This window comes from Mauremys reevesii, linkage group 5, assembly GCF_016161935.1.
Source record: "Mauremys reevesii isolate NIE-2019 linkage group 5, ASM1616193v1, whole genome shotgun sequence".
Lineage (NCBI taxonomy): Eukaryota > Metazoa > Chordata > Testudines > Geoemydidae > Mauremys > Mauremys reevesii.
Genome location: NC_052627.1, coordinates 40,313,819 through 40,333,677, shown reverse-complemented (window position 1 = coordinate 40,333,677; position 19,859 = coordinate 40,313,819).

The following is a 19,859-nucleotide window of genomic DNA, read 5'->3' as shown; positions in this document are numbered from 1 at the left end:
ATCTCCTTGTATTAAAGATGGTCATAATTCTTTTTATGAGAACTTGCCAAAAAAGATGATCAAAATGTTGTTTACACTCCTAGCTAAGTTAATGAGAACCCTAAGCTAAAGCAGCTGCATGAGAGTGGAGCAATTGTTTCAAACATTAGGGACCAATTCATTCCCACCAGCAGACTCTGAGCTGCAGAATCACAGTTGCAGGCACCCAGCAGTGGAAGGCTGTATGGCAGTGGTCCCCAATGCAGTGCCCGCGGGTGCCATGGTGCCTGCTGGGGCATTTATGTGCACCCGCCTAGTGCCCAGCAGGGGAGAGAAGCCACGGCCCCGCGCCTGCTGGGGACAGAGAACTCTGCCGGGACAGAGGACGGCTGCAGGTGTCGAAGTGCCCAGCAGGGGAGAGAAGCTGAGGGCCCGTGCCTGCTGAGGACAAAGAACTCTGGGGCTGCGGGCGCTGGTGTTCTCTGTCCTCCCGGCTTCTCTCTGCACTGCCCAGAACTGGCACCAAAAAAAACCAAGAAACAAAAACAAAACAAAAAAATAAAAAACAAAACCAAAAAAACCCGCTCCGACTCTGCAGAATGGACGGAATGCTGCCCCGTAGCATGTGCTGCCCCAGGCTCTTGCTTGCTCCACTGGTGCCTGGAGCTGGCCCCGCATTATGTGAGTAATAATTGGCGCTCGCCACACTCTTCTGAAAACATGAATGTGCTACTGGCCACAAAAAGGTTGGGGACCACTGCTGTATGGTGTTGGGAGTGTAGCAATGTAAGTTGCCTGCCATTCCCATTCCATTGGGGTAGAGTCCAGAAACTGCACACAGTGATATTCAGGGAGACAGCAGGGCTAGAGTGCCCAGAAAACGTGCTCCCCTTCCAGGATTTTTCCCACCGGGGGCTGCTACCTCTTGGCGAAACCCTGTGCAAGGGTGGGAGTAGTACCACTGTTTTCCCCCGCCCAAGGAGATGAGTTCCTCTGGGCATGCAGCTGCCCTCTCAGGTGCAAGACTGAAACTCCTGCACCCGTTGGAGGTAAATGAAGCCCATTCAGTGCTTAGAAGAATGGGACTGAATCATTAAAGGGATAATTAGAGGATATTTTTAGCTTTTGGAATGTTAATGTGACAAAGATATTCCCAGGTTATTTACCTGCCTTGTCATTCACAACAAATCAAAACAGTTGAGTCTGCCTCTGCATTACAAATGGAAAGTAGATAAACAACAAATAGCATCTCTGCATTTGGTGGGGAATGATTAGCATCTCTGCATTTGGTGAGGTATGGCTCATATGTCCATTAGGTTTTTTCAGCCTATTTCTAGAGACAATTGATATTGTCAGATATTGACAGAAAAATAAAATTTGATATTGACAGACAAAAACCAAATTGTTCTTTTATTTACACAATGGATACTAAACTCTTAGTCTAATGGTTGAAAATTACTTTAATGCTGGGCAAAGGGGTTATAGTTGCATTTTTTGTATGTGACCCCAGTACTTTAAGTAAGAGGTGTGGATGAACAGCCTTAAAGACTAATTTTCTCTGCTTCGCCACAGGACACACGCTGGCATTCCAACTTCCTTGCAACATTCCAACTTCCAAATATGCTTTAACCACACCTTGGAGGAACCATATCTAACCAGTAAAATATTAATTCAGTCTCATGCCCATTCAGTCACTGGCCTCTCTGCTGACACTGGCACACTGATAGCAGTTATTGAGAGGTTTTCTATTATAAGAACACCTATTTCCTAAAAGGCACATTGGAATCACCAGTTCCATTCACATAACCCACCAAATATGAAAGTTTAAACTCCTTGCTGTAATGTATTTTTGAGTCATTCATATACATATTACCCCAATGCTCCTGGAACTACAGTGGACCCAGTAGCTTATGTACTATATACTATGCAGCTGTGTTCAAAATAAAGCCAGCTTGCTGACCTTTTACCATCCATAAAAACTGTGGTAACACTAACAGAGATAGATTGAGATTAAAGTAACCAGTAGCCCGATATGACACATATCTTGAGACACAAACAGCATGAGAATAGCGGCTTTCAACATCTCATCATCATAAACTGGGAGACTGTCTCCATAGCATTAGGTGATCACATACCATGATGATGAAGACAGTAAATCAAAACTGATAAATTAGATAGAATAATGAATCAGAATTCTCTGTTAATCATTGGGCTTTATCCTAGAAATCTTTACTCACATGTATAGTTCTACTGATTTAGGGCTTGAGCCAACTCCTCTGAAATTAATGGGAGATATTCCATTGATTTTCAATAACCTTTGGATGAGGCTATTAATCAAGTAGGACTATTTCTGAGAATAAAGATTTACAGAATTAGGTCCTGTACCTTGAATGTGTCCATCTGATTAGCGGTTTAGAGGTCTGAAACCAGTGTGTAATATTACCATATAGTAATATATGATAGTATAGCAGGGCACAACATTGTGAGCTAATAACAGAATTTCAGTTTTCAGTCTGTGGAGGTTTTTTTAACACACACAGCATTAGTATGAAAATTGTTCATAACACCAGCAAACAGTTGGCTGCGGCTCAAATCAAGAGACAAAGAAAGTTTTGCTTAATGACTAACACAGACAGCAGGTTGCAAATTTAGGCTAGTTTGATTTCATGATGCATTCCAGTCAGTAACATAAAACACAGGAAATCTCTTACATGTGCTGCCTTTGGGGAACAAGGGAAGATATGGAAGTCAAGCATGGTTTTACTACATTTGCAGATAAATCTTTACCATAGTGCTATTTTCGTCAGCAGTGTGGTATTGATTGCAAAGCAGTGGAAAGATCAAACAGCTTTGCAACCATCTGCTCAACACTGGTCACTGCCTTACAAGAACAGTGAACTCATCAGTGCAACTGTGCATTACTGTACATCACCCAACAGAAACAAAGGGAAATCATGATTGACCTTGAACACTCTACCAATAGTACATGGCCAACATCATTAACTGTGTCAATGCTTTATCTCCACATGAGGTCTGACAAGCTAGGAGTGACAAGGTTGACTCTGGAACAGGGCTTTAACTTGAGTTGGAAGTGCATCTGAATTATGATACAATAACATTTGCTATAAAGTAAGAAAGGATTGATATTGTTAAGACTGACAGAAGCAGTCAACAGGAGTAAATACATAGAGATAGGTGGGACAAGCTTCGGTGGGCCTCATGCCCTTCCTCCATCTCAGAGTATAATTCAGAAACTAATAAGTCACTAGTAAGGATGATGATCTTGTCCAGCTTTATGAATACAATTACAGAATGTGCCTCCTTACGCATCCTGAAAAGGTGTGAAAAGGGCAACAGCTCAGTCACCATCCAATCACAGCGGGTACCTTTGTCCTGATTCTACAGCTATTACTACAATTTACTTTTTAGTGTACCAAGTGAATGCTAGGCACTTTACAGACAGGTTTGAGAATAAAGTTCCTGCCCCAAACAGCGGCCATTTTAAAAACAAATACAAATGAAGGGATGGGAGTGATGCAGTTAAGCATTGGAATGAACATCTTGCTAATTCAACTATTGTTCATTCTTAAATTTTATTTTTGTCTTTTAGTCATTAACAGTTAGCCCTTTTCTGCAGTCAGGACTAAGGTTGATAGGCCTCCTAGAAAATGGATGAAAAGAAGAGGACAGACATATGGCAGATTGGGTCACACAGGAGAAGGTGCATGTGAGTAGTTCAATTGGTTTCAATGGGACTATTCATGTGCTTAAAATTAAGCATGTGCTTAAGTACTTTGCTGGACCAGGGTATATAAAATACAGCCATAATTCTGTCCATGGTGCTGCTGAAAAATACCAGCGAAACTGCTCAGCTGCAATATTTTAAATCATTTGAAGCCTCTAAAAAAAAAAAAAAAAAAAATCATGCTACTTGCAAAAAGGTCAGAGTTTAAGTTCTGTTTGGATAAGCACTCGCAATTTGGTTGCAGTTATCCGAATTTAATAAGAACTAATATAACCTATTGTGTTTGCAAAATGTAGGAGTCTTATCCAAAGTCCATTGAAACCAATGGGAATTTTTGCTATTAATTTCAAAGTGCTTTTGATCAGGCCCCAAAAAGAAAAGAAAACTTGCTGTAGGTCGACATTTCTAGGATTTGGGGCTATAGTCTCTGTTGGGAATACAGAGATACATGGGAACAAAAACAAAAATTTCAGAATGCACACAAAATTCTATTGATTACGTTCTGGAGCAGAGGTGCGGGGCAATGGGAAAACACTTTTTTCTGAAGTAGTTCACCTATAACTGCAAAAACCCCTTTCTTTCAAAATGTATATTCCTTTATTGTTTCCTCCCATGGTTTCTTTTTCTGAAGTATTTTTGGATGTGACACTAATAATATACAGTATAGAAAAAATATAATCATCAGAGTCACCACAGAGCCCGTGCTAGCAGATGTTCCCTGATGGAAGAAAGGCCACTCAGGATGGCAGCCATCCGGTGTCTGCAGCCTGACCTCACTGGGACACACTGGCCAAAGAAAGGTTGCAGCTAGCTGTGCAGGGGGCATGCCTGCACCAACCAGTGGTACTGTGATTCTAAGCTTGGTTCTACAAAACTCTCATTGATTTCAATATTGTGGGATTAGGGCCTCAGTGAATTCCTGTTAAAGCCAGCACCAATAGGATTCCTGTGGTATCTCCAGCAAAAAGGCCTAAATTTTCAAAAGCCCAAATATTAGCCTGAGAGCAGCGCAAATTAGGTCTATTTTTCAGACTGAAATATTTCAGCCTACAATTTAACTGAAGAATGATTCACATGAATAATGATACTCATGTATACCAAAGAAGAAGTTAGAGTTTCATTGTTTGATAGTCAAGTAGTGGGTATTCACCCACGAAAGCTCATGCTCCAAAACATCTGTTAGTCTATAAGGTGCCACAGGACTCTTTGCTGCTTTTACATTGTTTGATAGGTGCAATATATTGTAAGCCTAATATCCAGATAACACACATCACTATTTGGTCATATTTTCAGCCACAGTGCTGAAACATTTTTTCTAGTGGGGGTGCTGAGAGTCATTGAACCACACTCTATATAATGGACTCCACTTCAAGCCAGGGAGTGTGGCAGAACCCCCACCCCGACCACCACACACACACACAGTTCCAGCACTTATGTTTTCAGCTTGTAAGCAGCCCATCTGCTAATCAGCCCCAAAAAGCAGTGAAACCAGGCATCAGTAATAGCTGTATTTTCATATTCAGCCTGAAGCGGGGGGGTGGGGGGAGAGAAAGGCTTCAATTTGAAGTCTTTGGAGGTAATCAGGTATTGTGGACAAGTTTCTCAAAGTTGTTGCCTAAGCTGCAGAAATATGCATTAACGCATTTTGTGAACGCTAAGCATTCATTCATTCGGCAAAACATGTGAACCCTACAGTAAAAGTGGAATTCAGACAAGAAGTTTTGAAAATCTAGCCCCATGTATACTAGCTGCAGTTGTTCTGTATAATTTTAAAGAGCTGTGTCAAATCACTACAACTGGGATTAGTTGTGTTATTTTAACTCTTTTTAAAAAAAAAGGGGAAAAATTCTTCAGATGAATAATGAAAGAGTCCATATTTTTGTGTTTTGTTTCTATTTTCATCTATATGGTCCACAGAACATTTTCTGGGACTATTGTGAAGTGAATAAACCTTTTATTTTTTCAATAGCAGTGCACTGAATAATGTTTTTCCCCTCCACTCAGCTGAAAAAAGGTGGAACTTCTTTTTGTCTGCTTCAGTTTAATAAAATAATCCCCTATTTTAAAATGTATTTTGCTTTAAAAGTTGCGTTGTTGTGTCTTTGGGAACATCTGGGGATGTTATTAAATGGATGTTTTGATGAATGAGGTAGTTAACATGATTGAAGAGACAGTGATCAATACTGGTCTTTAATGCTTTTAAGATGACTTTGACCTTAACAGTATATTTCTTGTTAAACCTATAAATTAGGAGTTATATTTTTCATTGACAAAAAATAAAGTCTATAACTAGGCCTGAAATTTGCTTGAATAGCCCTTCATATTTATTGTGCAAAGAGTGTACAACAGCTGTGATGCTTGCTCTGGTCAGTCAGCGTTTCTATTCTAAACACTTATTTTCAGAGCTTTATAGCTGACCCATAAAAATACACTGAGGTGAAACTTGGCATGCAAGGTCACATCACGAGCATTTAATTATTTTATAGCATGTTTGAAATACAATCTCTCTCACTTATATAATTTTATTTATATATCTATATGCTTCAAATACTTTTGAAGTGGAATAGGGACTATAATAAAAACACCACTGGCCTCACCCTCATTTACACTAAAGATAATTCACGCCATTCTGGTGGAGCAAAGAGGCCTTCAAGTGGGATTAAATTATATTTATACCCTATTTAAGGCTCCTTTACATGATTAGAGTAGTATAAAGGGTAATCAGGAACATGGGAATTGGAGCTCCATCTAGTCCAGCGTCCTGTCTCTGACAGTGGCCAGAGCCAGATGCTTCAGAGGAACATGTCTGAATTCTGCAGTACATAGATGAGGGAGAACGTGTCCCCCACATTAGAGCTCATCCTGATCTCTAATAGTTAGATTGGCTTAAGCCCTGAAGCCTGAGGTTTGATATTCCTTTCAACATTTGTTATCCTTAACAATAACTCTGGATATTCATGATAACCATATAAATATCCAATCCCTTTATGAATCCTGCTAAATTCTTGGCCTCACCAACTTCTGGCACTGAGTTCCACAATCTAATAATTGCATGAAATAGTGTTTCTTTTTATTAGTTTTGAATTTGCCACTTTTTAATGTCATTGAATTCATTTCTTCTTGTGTTAGGATACAGAGAGAACATAGGTTCCTGCTCTACACCATCATTATTTTATTATTTTATATACTTTTACCACACTGGTCTGTCACACATTCACTGCCTATCTGGACCCCGGAGGTGCACACTTAAAGTTTTGTAGTGAACTTTGATCTACTCCCATTTCAAAGCAGGGTAGATCAAAGTGCACTACAGAACTTTGAGTGTGCAGCACTAGAGCCCACATGGACACTAGTGGAGAGTAGACTTACAACTTATCTTGCTGCAAACTAAGTTTTCATTTAGACAATCACTAAAAGTTAAAAAAAAAACCACACAACAAAAAACACCTCACTTTTTTCCATGCTCTCTGTACAGAGTTTTTCCACCTCACCCTTCTCTGATTTGCAATAGCCTTTCTGAGATGGGGTGAACAGTACTGCACAAACACCACTGATTTATATAAAGGTATTATACTATTTTTCGTATCCTTCACCATCCTGTTCCTCATGCATCCTAACATCTTGTTAGCTTTTTGACAACAGCCACACATTGAGAGGAGATTTCCCTTGAGCTGGCTACAATGAAATCCAGGTCCATTTTCCAGTCTGATACAGTTAGAGTCATGTAAAAGTAATTTCAGTTTTTCCCTCCAATGCATGTTATTTTGTATGTCTTGACATTGAACTGCATTTATCATTGTATTGCCCATTTACCTACCTTGTTTAAGTGTCTGAAGTTCCTCACAGTTCTCTCCAGTCCTGACTAATCTGAATATTTTACTACCTTCCAACTCGCCCCCCCTCCATTCCAGCCCATTAATAAATATATTAAACAGGGGACCTAGTACAGAAGCCTGAACCACTCTTCTGTTCAGCTTTTGCCACAGTGATAATGGGCTCTTGGCAACTTCAGAAATAGTGGAACTTTGTCTAGACAGCAGGGAGAAAGGAGGTAGTGGCTCCTTTGAATTCTCCAACTGCCCTGGATCTCAAGGGAAGGGCAAAAAGTGCTGTAGGCGTGGTGCTACTCACGTGCTATCATTTAGGGTGAGGAAGGAAGTTTTCCCTTTACAGCAGACCCGCCAGGGCAGAGTGGTTTCTTTCACCTTCTTTACAGCAGTTCAGGGGATCAATGGGATAAATAATGAGATTAGGTCAGACCGTCACAACCAAGCAGAAGGCAGATATCTAGAGCAAGTACTTGTTCCATGGTGGGGGCGGGGTCCACCTCTCTGGTAAACCAGAGGTGGAAGTGGACTTAGGGAAAGGCATCCTTAAAGAAGCTGGAAGCCCTCTCAAAAGGTGAGAGCTATTAAGAAAAAATGTCTTGCACGGTTCAGTTTATTGCCGGATATTTCCCAGATGAGCTAGTAAAGTTATGGCCTAATTAAATCTCAAAGTATCTTGTCTTACCTCCCACATGGCTGTGACAATTGATCATTTCATCCTATTTTGCTTTCCTTCTCCTAGCTGGTTTCTGATTCACAATACTTTGCTTTCCACCCTCTGACTACCTAATTTCTTTAGCAGCCTCATGTGCTGGAAATCTAAATAATTTTATAATCAGGTCACATGTAACTTATCACAGCTGAATACCAAATGCTTTATTGAGAACTGTTTTCAAGCAAATCCTGGTTTTTAAGAGTGTGCACAACACCTAAACAAAATTAAATAGCAAATAAATCAAAGAAAGTCAGTGTTTTGTACATATTTCATCAGCAGACTAGGCCAATTAGTTGATTAAATTGTTCATTATACATCCACTCAACTCCATTGATGATTACAGGGACGTAGGACTGGCTACTACACGATGCTTTCAAAGAAAGCAACTTTTCCTTCTCAGTGCAATACCATTTATGAATGAAAAATTCCTTCATCGTCCCTGCATTGATTGATCCATCACCTTGTGTCTGGACTCCTGAAGTTTGATTGTACATATGTATTGAGACACTGATAAAATTGTCATGTATTAGAAATAGTTATCACTTTTGCAATGTTCCCTTAAAGCTCATGGTTAGCTGTCTCTAGCTTTGGCTATTTGATCATGACAAATCAAAGAGCATAGCAAATGGTATGACAACCAAATATCCTACAATCAATTTTATAACATTCACCCCAAGATTTATAAACATCCTTATATTTAACAAAAGCATATTGACATACAGCTGTAAAAGTGATGTGCACTTTATAAATATGGTAAACTGTAGGTAAAATAGATCAGTGGCCCTCAACCTTTCCAGCCTATTGTACCTCTTTCAGGAGTCTGATTTGTCTTGTGTACCCCCAAGTTTCACCTCACTTAAAAGCTGCTTACTTACAAAAACCAGACATAAAAATACAACAGTGTCACTATTACTGAAAAATTGCTTACTTTCTCATTTTTACCATATAATTATAAAATAAGTCAATTGGAATATAAATATTGTACTTACATTTCAGTGTATAGTATATAGAGCAGTATAAACAAATAATTGTATGAAATTTTAATTTGTACTGATTTGGCTACTGCTTTTTTTGTAGCCGGTTGTAAAACCAGGCAAATATCTAGATAAGTTGATGTATCCCCTGGAAGACCTTTGTGTACCCCAAGGGTACGTGTACTCTTGGTTGAGAACCACTGAGCTAGAGGACTAGTTTCAAAGTAAGAGATCCTTTGGTTCAAACTAACCCTAGTATTGTTATACCTCTATGTCATTTAAAAATGCATAGTTCTTTAGACTGAGATTTTATTTTGAACGGTATCATCAGGAGGTGAAGTGGTAGTGCTCATTTTAATTTGGGAGCTGTGGGATTGATTCTTGTTCTCAACAACCAGCACTGGGATGAATCCATACATAATAACTACAGGCTGCAAGTCTAAAAAGCAAGTAGCGAAACAAGGTTGGGCCTGGTATGTACTAGGATAAGATATTTCCAAGGCATAAAGAAATCTCTGCACATATATATTTTGTGTATCTGACTATGTTTGCTATTCAACTCTTAGGAAAAGCCTTCCTGCAATTCCAGGTGTCCTCAGTTTAATTTAAAAAAAAAATTAATTATGTTTCATTTTTAAAAATGTGGGAAAAGCCTATATGAATTCAGTAAAACTCATCTGTTTTAAACAGTTGTTACATTTTCAGCTTAGTGGTCCCGATCCTCTGCTGATGTAAATCAGTATGACTCCATTGACATCCAAGCAAAATTTACACTATCTGAAGATCTAGCCCATGTGATGGGTGAATCTGGTGATAATTCAATGATAGCTTTGTGATTATGAGCCCTTCAACTCAAATTGAAAATGCACCCAGACGTCTGTTTTTATTTATGGGGACAAGTTTGCCTTGATTAAATGTACTTTAAAGAAGTTATAACAGTTCAGACAAACCGATTCACTTTTGCCATATTTGTTTTGTTTGTTACATAACATTCCCTTGGGACTGGAATTTTAAAAAATAATATGAAACAAGTTGTATCCATTTCCTTTAGAGTTGAAAATCAAACCCACCATTTCTCCAACTAATCTCTGACAAATCTGTAACCCACTATGTTTAATTTAAAGCACCTTAAATAATAGCCACTACTGGAAAATGGGTTTACCTAGGACTGCAGTCTATGTAAACCTTGTGGTTAAAGTCCTAATGGGTTTGCCCTTATATTAGTTTGTTAGTGTAATGCCTTGGAGGGACATATGACCTTTTGCTTACAATATCTCAAGGAAATTGAGTATGACAGAGAGGCAAGCAGAGTTTTGTCTGTTTAATGTCTTATGGCAGTGGTTCCCAAACTTGTTCTGCCGCTTGTGTGGGGAAAGCCCCTGGTGGGCTGGGCCTATTTGTTTACCTGCCACATCCACAGGTTCGGACGATCGCGACTCCCACTGGCCTCACCGCTCCAGGCCAATGAGAGCTGCTGGAAGCAGCGTGGGCCGAGGGACATACAAGCGGCAGAACAAGTTTGGGAACCACTGTCTTATGGGCTCATAAATCAAAACCCAAAACAAATTGTTTTCTGCTTTTCGTTATTTTAATAAAAGTTTTACTCATATCCACCAATATTCTAAGTTTATCTAAACCCAAAAGCAGCAAGACCAATGGTTAAAGGAAAGAGTTTAAATAGATAATATCCTGCAGGTATCATTTGCAGAATTAATTCTAAGTGGAACAATTACTATTTTTCTTTAAGAGTTTAGCTGAACAAAAAAATGAAAGACAGCTGTAAAAAAAGAAAAAAAGTTTGAGGAATCACTTCTTGCAGGTCTTCCAAAAAATAAAGACTAGTCAAGAAGACTGTAGGGAAGTATACATTGAGATCTGAACCTCTGCATAGTGAGCTATCATTCTAATCAAATGTTTCCTGTACAGCGTATTCCATGCAGCCTCAGCATTCTGCATAATCAAGACAGGGAGAGATTAGATAGTGAGGCTTGGAGGAATGTTTATTTAAGAAGAAAGATTTACTTGCCTCAGAAGCAGTGATGAGCAAACTTCATGTCCACACACCCCTCTCCCCTTGGCTTCAATGAAAGCTGAGTATGCCTGGATTTTCGAAGTTCAGCTAGGCTCAGTGCCCAACATATGAACATTTCTATGAACCCTGAAATATGGAATGAGAAATCTTACAAGAGCAAGATTTTGTTCAAGACCTGCTTCCTGTGTGCAGATACAATAGAAATACCTTGAGGACAACATCAGAGGGGGATACCTGGAATAACTGGAACCAGAGACTGAATCAAGCATCTGTTTCTCACTGCCATCAAAGAAGAAACCATGTGATAGAACACTCTGACAGGAGAACTAAGACAAATATCAATATGGAAACACAGGAAAGTGCTTCATCACTGTTTGGATTCTAAGAGGGCAGAATAACTGAACAAGACAACAGAGATCCCTAGAGTTATTCTGGGTAGCCTGAGAGACTGGCAGATTACCATCTCTCTGCTACCATTTGGAATTATAGACCATGACTCACCTGTACGTACATTTTACCTCCTTCCCCAGCTGGGACTCTTCTTTAACTGGGCTGGCCCACACTCCATTAATTGATCATACCAGCTCCACTTAACCCTTTCATTGTCAGCATGGTGTACATACCCCACCATAGGTGGTTTAATATAATTCACTGAATTTATGCAGCTCTAATTTTGAATTAGTACCCGTACCTCAGAGGCAGGGCATTAGATATACACGTACACAAAGAGAAGCACAAACCCAGAATCAGGAGTTCCATATTTTAGGTAAATAACATGTGACATAAGAACCAGAGTCTGTAATACTCTTAAAGCATTTAACAAACATTTAAACATACAAGGCAAGATTCTCATCTGATATAAATCGGCACAGCTTAATCGAAGGCTTCACTGGGGCCAATTAAAGAAAATTGAGCGATGCAGATTTACACCAGCTGAGAATTTGGTCCACATGCTCTAACTCAGGTTCTCAGCTGGGCATGTTTAACACTGCTTTGACTTCTTGAAGTAAAAAGGGAAAGCCTAACAGTGTTTGTAAAAATAATTAAGCACCAAGTATTACGGAAGCAGAAAAACACCATTGATCTGAAGAAAAACAAAGCACCTGAAATGGGACTTTGAACACATCCCTGTTAGTTCACCTTAAATTGATCAACAAGGACAGAAATTGCAATAGTGTATTTCATCTTCAAGGTCAGTCAGGCATCAGACTTCTTGAAGTAATTCTGTGACCATTGACAGAGGGTATTAAGTCTTTTGAGGACTTGAGAATTGATCTGAACAGGTTAGAAGGTCCCAGAAGCAAGACGCCAGTGGTTAATCCACTGAGTTACTTCACTTTCTTGCCCGGTTCTCTATACCTTTGTTTCCATATTTCATCTCCTTTGGACTATGTTTGTTTTATGCTCTTTGTAAGTGTGAAGAAAGTAAGTGTGGCATATGGAAGTAACTGAAGCTGGTACTTCCCATATGCAAATTTCCTGCCAGTATATTTTTCTTCCTCACAGCACAATCCCTGGCTTGTCTCTGTTCAGATTATATGACTTTATCAGCTACTAATCAGACAAATGTAGGAAGTCACATTTTTATTAATCTGAACATCTTTTCTCTAGGGATAAATAAATAGACCCTTGTTTTGGTTTTGCCCTGAAAGGAAACTGTGTGCTGGTATAAGATTACATAGAGCACCTTTAAAAGAGTATTACAGTTCTTCACTGATTTATTCTTATTTGAATGTATTACCTGTTATTTTGTTCAATACTTGAAAGAAAATGGTATATGAGGCCCAGCTAGAAATAATGCCATGTCTTCATTATTGGATACTTTGTAGCACAAAAATCAAGTTATTACTTGGCAAAGACTTATTAAAAACAAAAATGCTAATGGGTAAACTTTAAACATTCAAAGCAGGGAAATGGGATTTTTGGAAGGTCTAAATCTAGTTTGGAACTTTCCAGCTTATCTCCATCTCCATAACTGATATAAATGTAAGAGCCACATAAAGACTGGAAGGAAAACAAGTATATATTCAAATCTCTTATCTATAAGTGTGCGTGCAGAAGAATCTCAGATTCAAAGCTACCTTCATATCGTGTGTGTGTGCACACACAGAAACACAGTTGTTGAACCTGGGATTCTTCTACATTGGAACCAAGTGCATTGCCAACAATTTACATGTGTATTTTATAACTCATGGGGAAAGGCGATGAGATGTATACCTGGTGATAACTGTATTATGGGTAAAGAATTATCTATGAGTAGAGCTATCATATCTTTAGGTATTTTCCTATCAATGGCTGCAGAGATTTTCTACCAAATGACCAGTGTAAGAAATATAAAGACAGCAGTATCTTTTAAAACTGTTAAGGTTCTCTTTCCCTACCAGTCTCTGAGGCACCGAGCCAGTAAACTAAGAGCAGTCAGCTGGGGGACTGTTTCCTGCTACTCTGCTGCAGGTTTGGGAACAGGGACCATCCCACCAGACTGTTAACAGGACTGGAGACTGCAGACCTACCAAATAGTCCTTTACAAAAACTCAATAGGGGAGAGTGAAAATTAGCAGACACCATGATGAGGAGTGTGAATTTCCTGATAATTAGATAGAAGCAGCCACCCATTAAAGTAAATTAGTAAAGCATGGTACAAGGCCGCAGAGCTACCCCAATAAACATATCAATGTAGTTGCAAGGACATGGTCTAGACCTTTGGAGGGAGGGATCATTGTGGCAAGAGAGGAGAGGGGAATATAAAGGGGTTCTCAAACCTGCACTCGGAGGACTGGGGAGATGTATCTGGAATGACTGTTCATCTTTCCCCTCCCTGGTATCTGTATAGAGGGAGATGATGATCAGGCATTCTCTGCCCTCCCTGAGTCCTTGGGAGACCTAGAGTGGGAGAGGGTGGCCTATGGCTGATATTGAATTCAGGAGCTCAATAATATCCAAGTATTAGGCCCCCAAATCCCCATTTAAGCTGAATTTCAGCTGTAATGCCATTGCAATACAATAGTATAGCAATATTTTTGTGGTTCAGCCCTATTGCATTTACACTGACACCTGGGGCTAGTTTCACAAAAAGTTAGGCATCTAGAAAAATCACTGGGAGTCACAGAGTCTGAGTTCAGTGCCTAGGTTTCCTATACAGTGAATAAGGAGAGGCCTTAGAATAGGATTCACAAAAGCCAGCATGCTGGATGGTGCCCTACCTAAGGTAGCCAATGGGAGATGCAAAGCTAAGTGCGCTGTCCCTGTCTCAGAGATAGGTGCCTGAGTCTGGGCTGCAGGGAAGGGACCTCTTTCTGCCTGGGGCTTTCAGCTGCAACCTCTCTCTTGGTGTTAGGCTCCTATGCTGCTGAAGCCGGAGGACAATGACGACTTCCTTCATAGCATCTAGCCCAGGTTAAGGAACTCACAGGGGAGACCACAGGTTCCAGTCTCCTTTGCCTGAATGAGAGAAGAGATTTGAACTGGGATCTGCTTAGGTGAGTGCCCTAGCCAGTAGGCTATGGGATATTCTGATGGTGGTGGTGGGGTGTGTGTGTAGGGGGGACTCCTTCATTCTCCCCTGTGGAGGCTGTGCCACCATGGAGAAATACTTTTAAAAGGTTCATTGGAGCAGAGGGATGGGATTCTGGGTTTTCCTCCTCCCACATGAGTGCTCCAACCACAGGCTACAAAGTCACTCATCCATACTCTCTGGCTCAGTGATTCTGTAGGCTGATGGTTAGAGTACATACCTGGGAGGCCGCTTTAGCTGCCTAAATGCCAGAATCAGACACCACTGATATTCATAAACACCCCACCCCACAACTGTCACTGAACCCTGTAAGCACCTAAACTCATCCAGTGCCTCATCATGCAGTAAAACTTTCCTATGCATCCTATATCTTTGAGTAGTCACACTGCAGCCTCACGCTAGGTATCTGGATACCCAAGCACCACTGTGATGCACAAACCAGGCAAAGGAACACATAAAGTGTCCAGGGAGGGGGGGCCCTCCCATATAGCTTTTAGTCCAGTGGTTAGGGCACTCACCTGGGATGTGGGAGACCATCAAAGTCCTCCTCAGCCTGAGGGGCAAGAGGAATTTGAATAAGGTACTCACCTGAGAGGTGGCAGATCCTAACTACTGTTGCAAAAGATCCTCTCCCTCCCCAGGTCCTGTGTGTGTGTGAGAGGGAGAGCAGGATTGAGAATGACTCTATAGCCTAGGTGTGGAAGATACAGCACCCAGTTCCCCTAGTCCACTCACTCTAAGTTCTTTTATGAATCTAGCCCTCTATGAGTACTGAAAGACAGACATATCTTGGTGGCCTAAATCCTCATCCATAGACTTAATATGGAAACTCCTTTGAACATTAGAAATTAAAGAAAATTGATATGCTCATAAAAGCCGAGAGTTGCCAAGGAAGCTTATGGGAACCTGTGGAGATGATCATAGAACTATGGAACAGCAAATAGGGAAAGAAACAAAGGAAACTGGAGGTAGAAATGAGAAACTTAACCTAATGCATTGTTGGTATAATCACAGTAGATGAATGATTTCAGATATCTTTTGATTTTTTGACAACTTTTCATCAACTAGTAAGCTTTTCCGGCATCTAGAGTTAGCTACTCTAATCCTGTTTCTAAATCAGTTTCTGAAGCTAAATAAAACAATCAGCTGTCTAATATTTTTACAATTTGGGATTATACACTTCAGACCACTGGGCATACTCATTACCACTGAATGAATGTCTAATGATTAAAAACTTGTTTGGTGGTATCAATCTGTACATTTTTCAATGAGCAAAAAATGCCAAAACAAAAAAAAACAAACAATATATTATAATCTTAAATTACATGCTGAATTTCATTCCAGCTATTGGTGAGGGGGCCAATTTTGTCATGATAATGGGTCCACATCCTGCTAATGCAGGAACCAAGCCTACAGCATGATCCTGTGAAATGACACAGGAGACCTGTTGCAGCAAAAGCTAGGAAGCAATAATTTTATCAGTTTTTCCTGTTAACTTTAACTGTTGACATGGTGCTAAATTAAGTATGTTGAAGGTGTTTCCATGTGTCACTTCTAATAGGATACAGGTGTCAGGCAATTTGAGATTATTTCAAAACTAATTTTCCTGAAGTGAAGATTCAAAACAGTTACACAAAAAAAAAGCAGATGCGATGCTTTTTTTCACCCTTCTGAAATGTGGTTTGGCAACTATCGGTGCAGAGTCTATGGGAAAAGAAAAACTATATTTGATTTTAGCTCACTTGGTTTCCCCCTTTCAAAATCTGCATGAATGGGTAATAAAAACAAACCACTACCCTTTTCCACTGCACCTGCATGAAGCCCAACTAACTTAGCTGTATGTAAATTAGTGCCAGGAAGTTGGGAAGATCATACTTGATCCCCCTTTAAAGGTATGGGGCTCACATACTGGCTCCACTCAACACCCCAGAACTCCTGACAGTTACAACTCCAGACGATGGAGCCACAGTCCCTCTGTACCAATTGCACAGACTGTGTAGGAAGGAGCACACAGAAACTGGACTGAAGATGCTTACTGAAAGTTACATGCACAACAACTACAGGTCATTTGTGATACTGAGGTACTTCTAAAATCACCTGTGTGAAAAAAAAATTAATTAATTTAGGATTCTTAGCATTGACCTAAAATGTTGATCTACGTTAACATGTAACCTGCTCAGAAATAGATATATCGTTATAATAACTATTGATTGCCTAGAGAAGTCTAAACTCTCTTATTTGAGAATGAATTCTGTTCTTGTCATCATTTCATCTCAATTTCAAATTAGTTATTCAAAATTGCATTCCAGTTGCAAACTGTATAATTAATATACTTATAAATAGCCACATAAGAGATTCAGGAAGCTGGCTTGAAGGTTCTCAAAGTGTAGATTTGGTAAAATGTAAAAATTGTTTCTTTTCCCAATAAAGGAATATGTTTACTAATAGATTTGTCTTGTCAAGTGTAGTAACATTCATTATTTGTTTCAAGTCAGTACCTGTATTGCTGGATCCTTGTGTAATTTGATCTTTGATATCACTCACATACTACAACAAGTGTAATGGTGCATTATTATGGGACAGAACAGCATCCACACGAACAGCAATTTACACTGTGGAAGACCTAAGGGGAATTACTGACTTTGTTCACTTGCTGATTAATATGCCAAAAACACATGAAAAAAGCGAGGCTGATGCATCACAATATATATTTTGGTCATTTAATTTGTTCCTAGTGCTTATACTTCTTTAATTTTAAATTATAATACTTCATGATATACAAGTGAATTTTGCAAAGTATGCTACATTAATGAAATCTTAGTAATACAGAGCTCATTACAGAATATGAAATTAAATCTTTGAGAGTTGGGAGAAATTACTAAGTGTGTAGGACAATAAAGTACACAAAGTTCTATGTGATGATAAAGTACACAAAGTTCTTTATACATGACTTGCTACTGTATGTCTGTGCAGCATAGTCTATCAGTACAATTTAATTAGCACTGGAAACAATAGTGATTCATTCTGAAAATAAAATATATTTGAATATCAATTGCTTAGCAAATTATAGATATTCAGGTTAGTGAATTTTCTTTCTGGTTTCATTTCTAAATGATAAAAGAATATTTATCTAAAGATTAGAAAACCCTTATATGTGTCTCTAGCTAAAGAGAAACACTTACAAATTAGGAGAGATTTGTTAAGCTATTTTCAATTCTAATTAATGTTCGCTCCCTTTCTAGCCCTAACTGAAAGAGGTTTGTAAAGGTGCCTAATTTTAAACATGCAAGTCCTAGAAAATTCTACATAGGGTCTCATGCTACAGTCCTCATAGGAGGATAACTCCCAGGATAGTTCTGCCTGGTTTAGGACAAATAAATTAGGCCTTAAAAGCTTTAAAATACATGAAAAATATCTAGGCTGATTAATTTGTAGAATCAAGTGAATGACTGCTATAGATATCATTCTGGAGGGCTTCATGTACTTGAAAAGACATTTTATCTCCCTTTTGGTAATTCTGTAGAGTGGTTCTCATCACTGTATCTGCTTCCTCTTCTTGTCATCAGACAAGTATTAGGCTTTCTTTAGATACACAAACAAACACTAATGCTGTTCAAAAAAAAAAAAAGGTAATGGGTCAGTGATTTCATTATGAATGTTATCTTGTTACAGCAACTCCTCTGCTCTACCCTCCATGCTTGGAGGTGATGGGATGGGGGTGAGTATGTTGAAATTTTCTTGCAGAAAAAACATACTGGTTTTCTCCATGTATTTCATTATTGTATTGGTGGGGGCTTGTAATATGAGTGCTTGCAGGCTCCTAGTGATAAGCAAGCTCACCCATGGCAGTTAAAAAGCTCCAGAGTAGTCAGAGTCCATTTGCTGAAATGTCAGTATTTTCAAAATACATCCTCATAAGATATTAGAATATACTACAGAAATGGTCATAAGTTTTATAATACTGATTGGTAATCATAACAAGAACTACCCTTAGAATACTGCAGTGTTTTTTTAAAACAAATACTAATTTTAAAAACATATTGTGACAAAGTTCCTCCTCTACCTTGGTGGGTCTTGCACTTATTGGCAGATTTGCTCACCTCAGAGATCTTCCCTTCTGGTGGAACCCACAGTCCGAGTCAACTCCTCCTGTGTCTGATCAGGAGTTGGGAGGTTTGGGGGGAACCCGGGCCCACCCTCTACTCCGGGTTCCAGCCCAGGGTCCTGTGGATTGCAGCTGTCTATAGTGCCTCCTGTAATAGCTGCATGACAGCTACAACTCCCTGGGCTACTTCCCCATGGCCTCCTCCAAACACCTTTAGCCTCACCACAGGACCTTCCTCCTGGTGTCTTACAACGCTTGTACTCCTCAGTCCTCCAGCAGCACACCCTTTCACTATCAGCTCCTTACACCTCTTGCTCCCAGATCCTCACACACTCACCACAAACTGAAGTGAGCTCCTTTTTAAACCCAGGTGCCCTGATTAGCCTGCCTTAATTGATTCTAGCAGCTTCTTGATTGGCTGCAGGTGTTCTAATCAGCCTGTCTGCCTTAATTGTTTCCAGAAAGTTCCTGATTGTTCTGGTACCTTCCCTGTTACCTTACCCAGGGAAAGGGGACCCACTTAATCTGGGGCTAATATATCTGCTTTCTATCACTCTCCTGTAGCCATTTGGCCTGACCCTGTCACAGTATCCTTGTGTAAAGATGTGCACTGCAAAAAACATTTGGACAAAGCGTTTGGTGCCTGTTCCAAAGCATATCTAAATCAATATCTACTAACTTCACTACGCTTTGGATCAGGCCATAGGATAATGAGCTCAAGGGGAAATCAATGATGCTTCTATCCTCTATTCCTTTTAATATATTTATTTCTGCCACAAAATTAAAGGAAATGAAACCACAAACTCAAGAAAATTTGGGCTATGGTTAAAACATGTTACAAGCTTTTCCTCTGTTGTGTGGTACACAATTGGGTGAAATTAATTGCCAACATATTGCACAACCTGAAAGTGAGTTTTAACCATTTAAAGAACTTCTTTGCTAACCATCTCTTAAAGATAACAGATTCC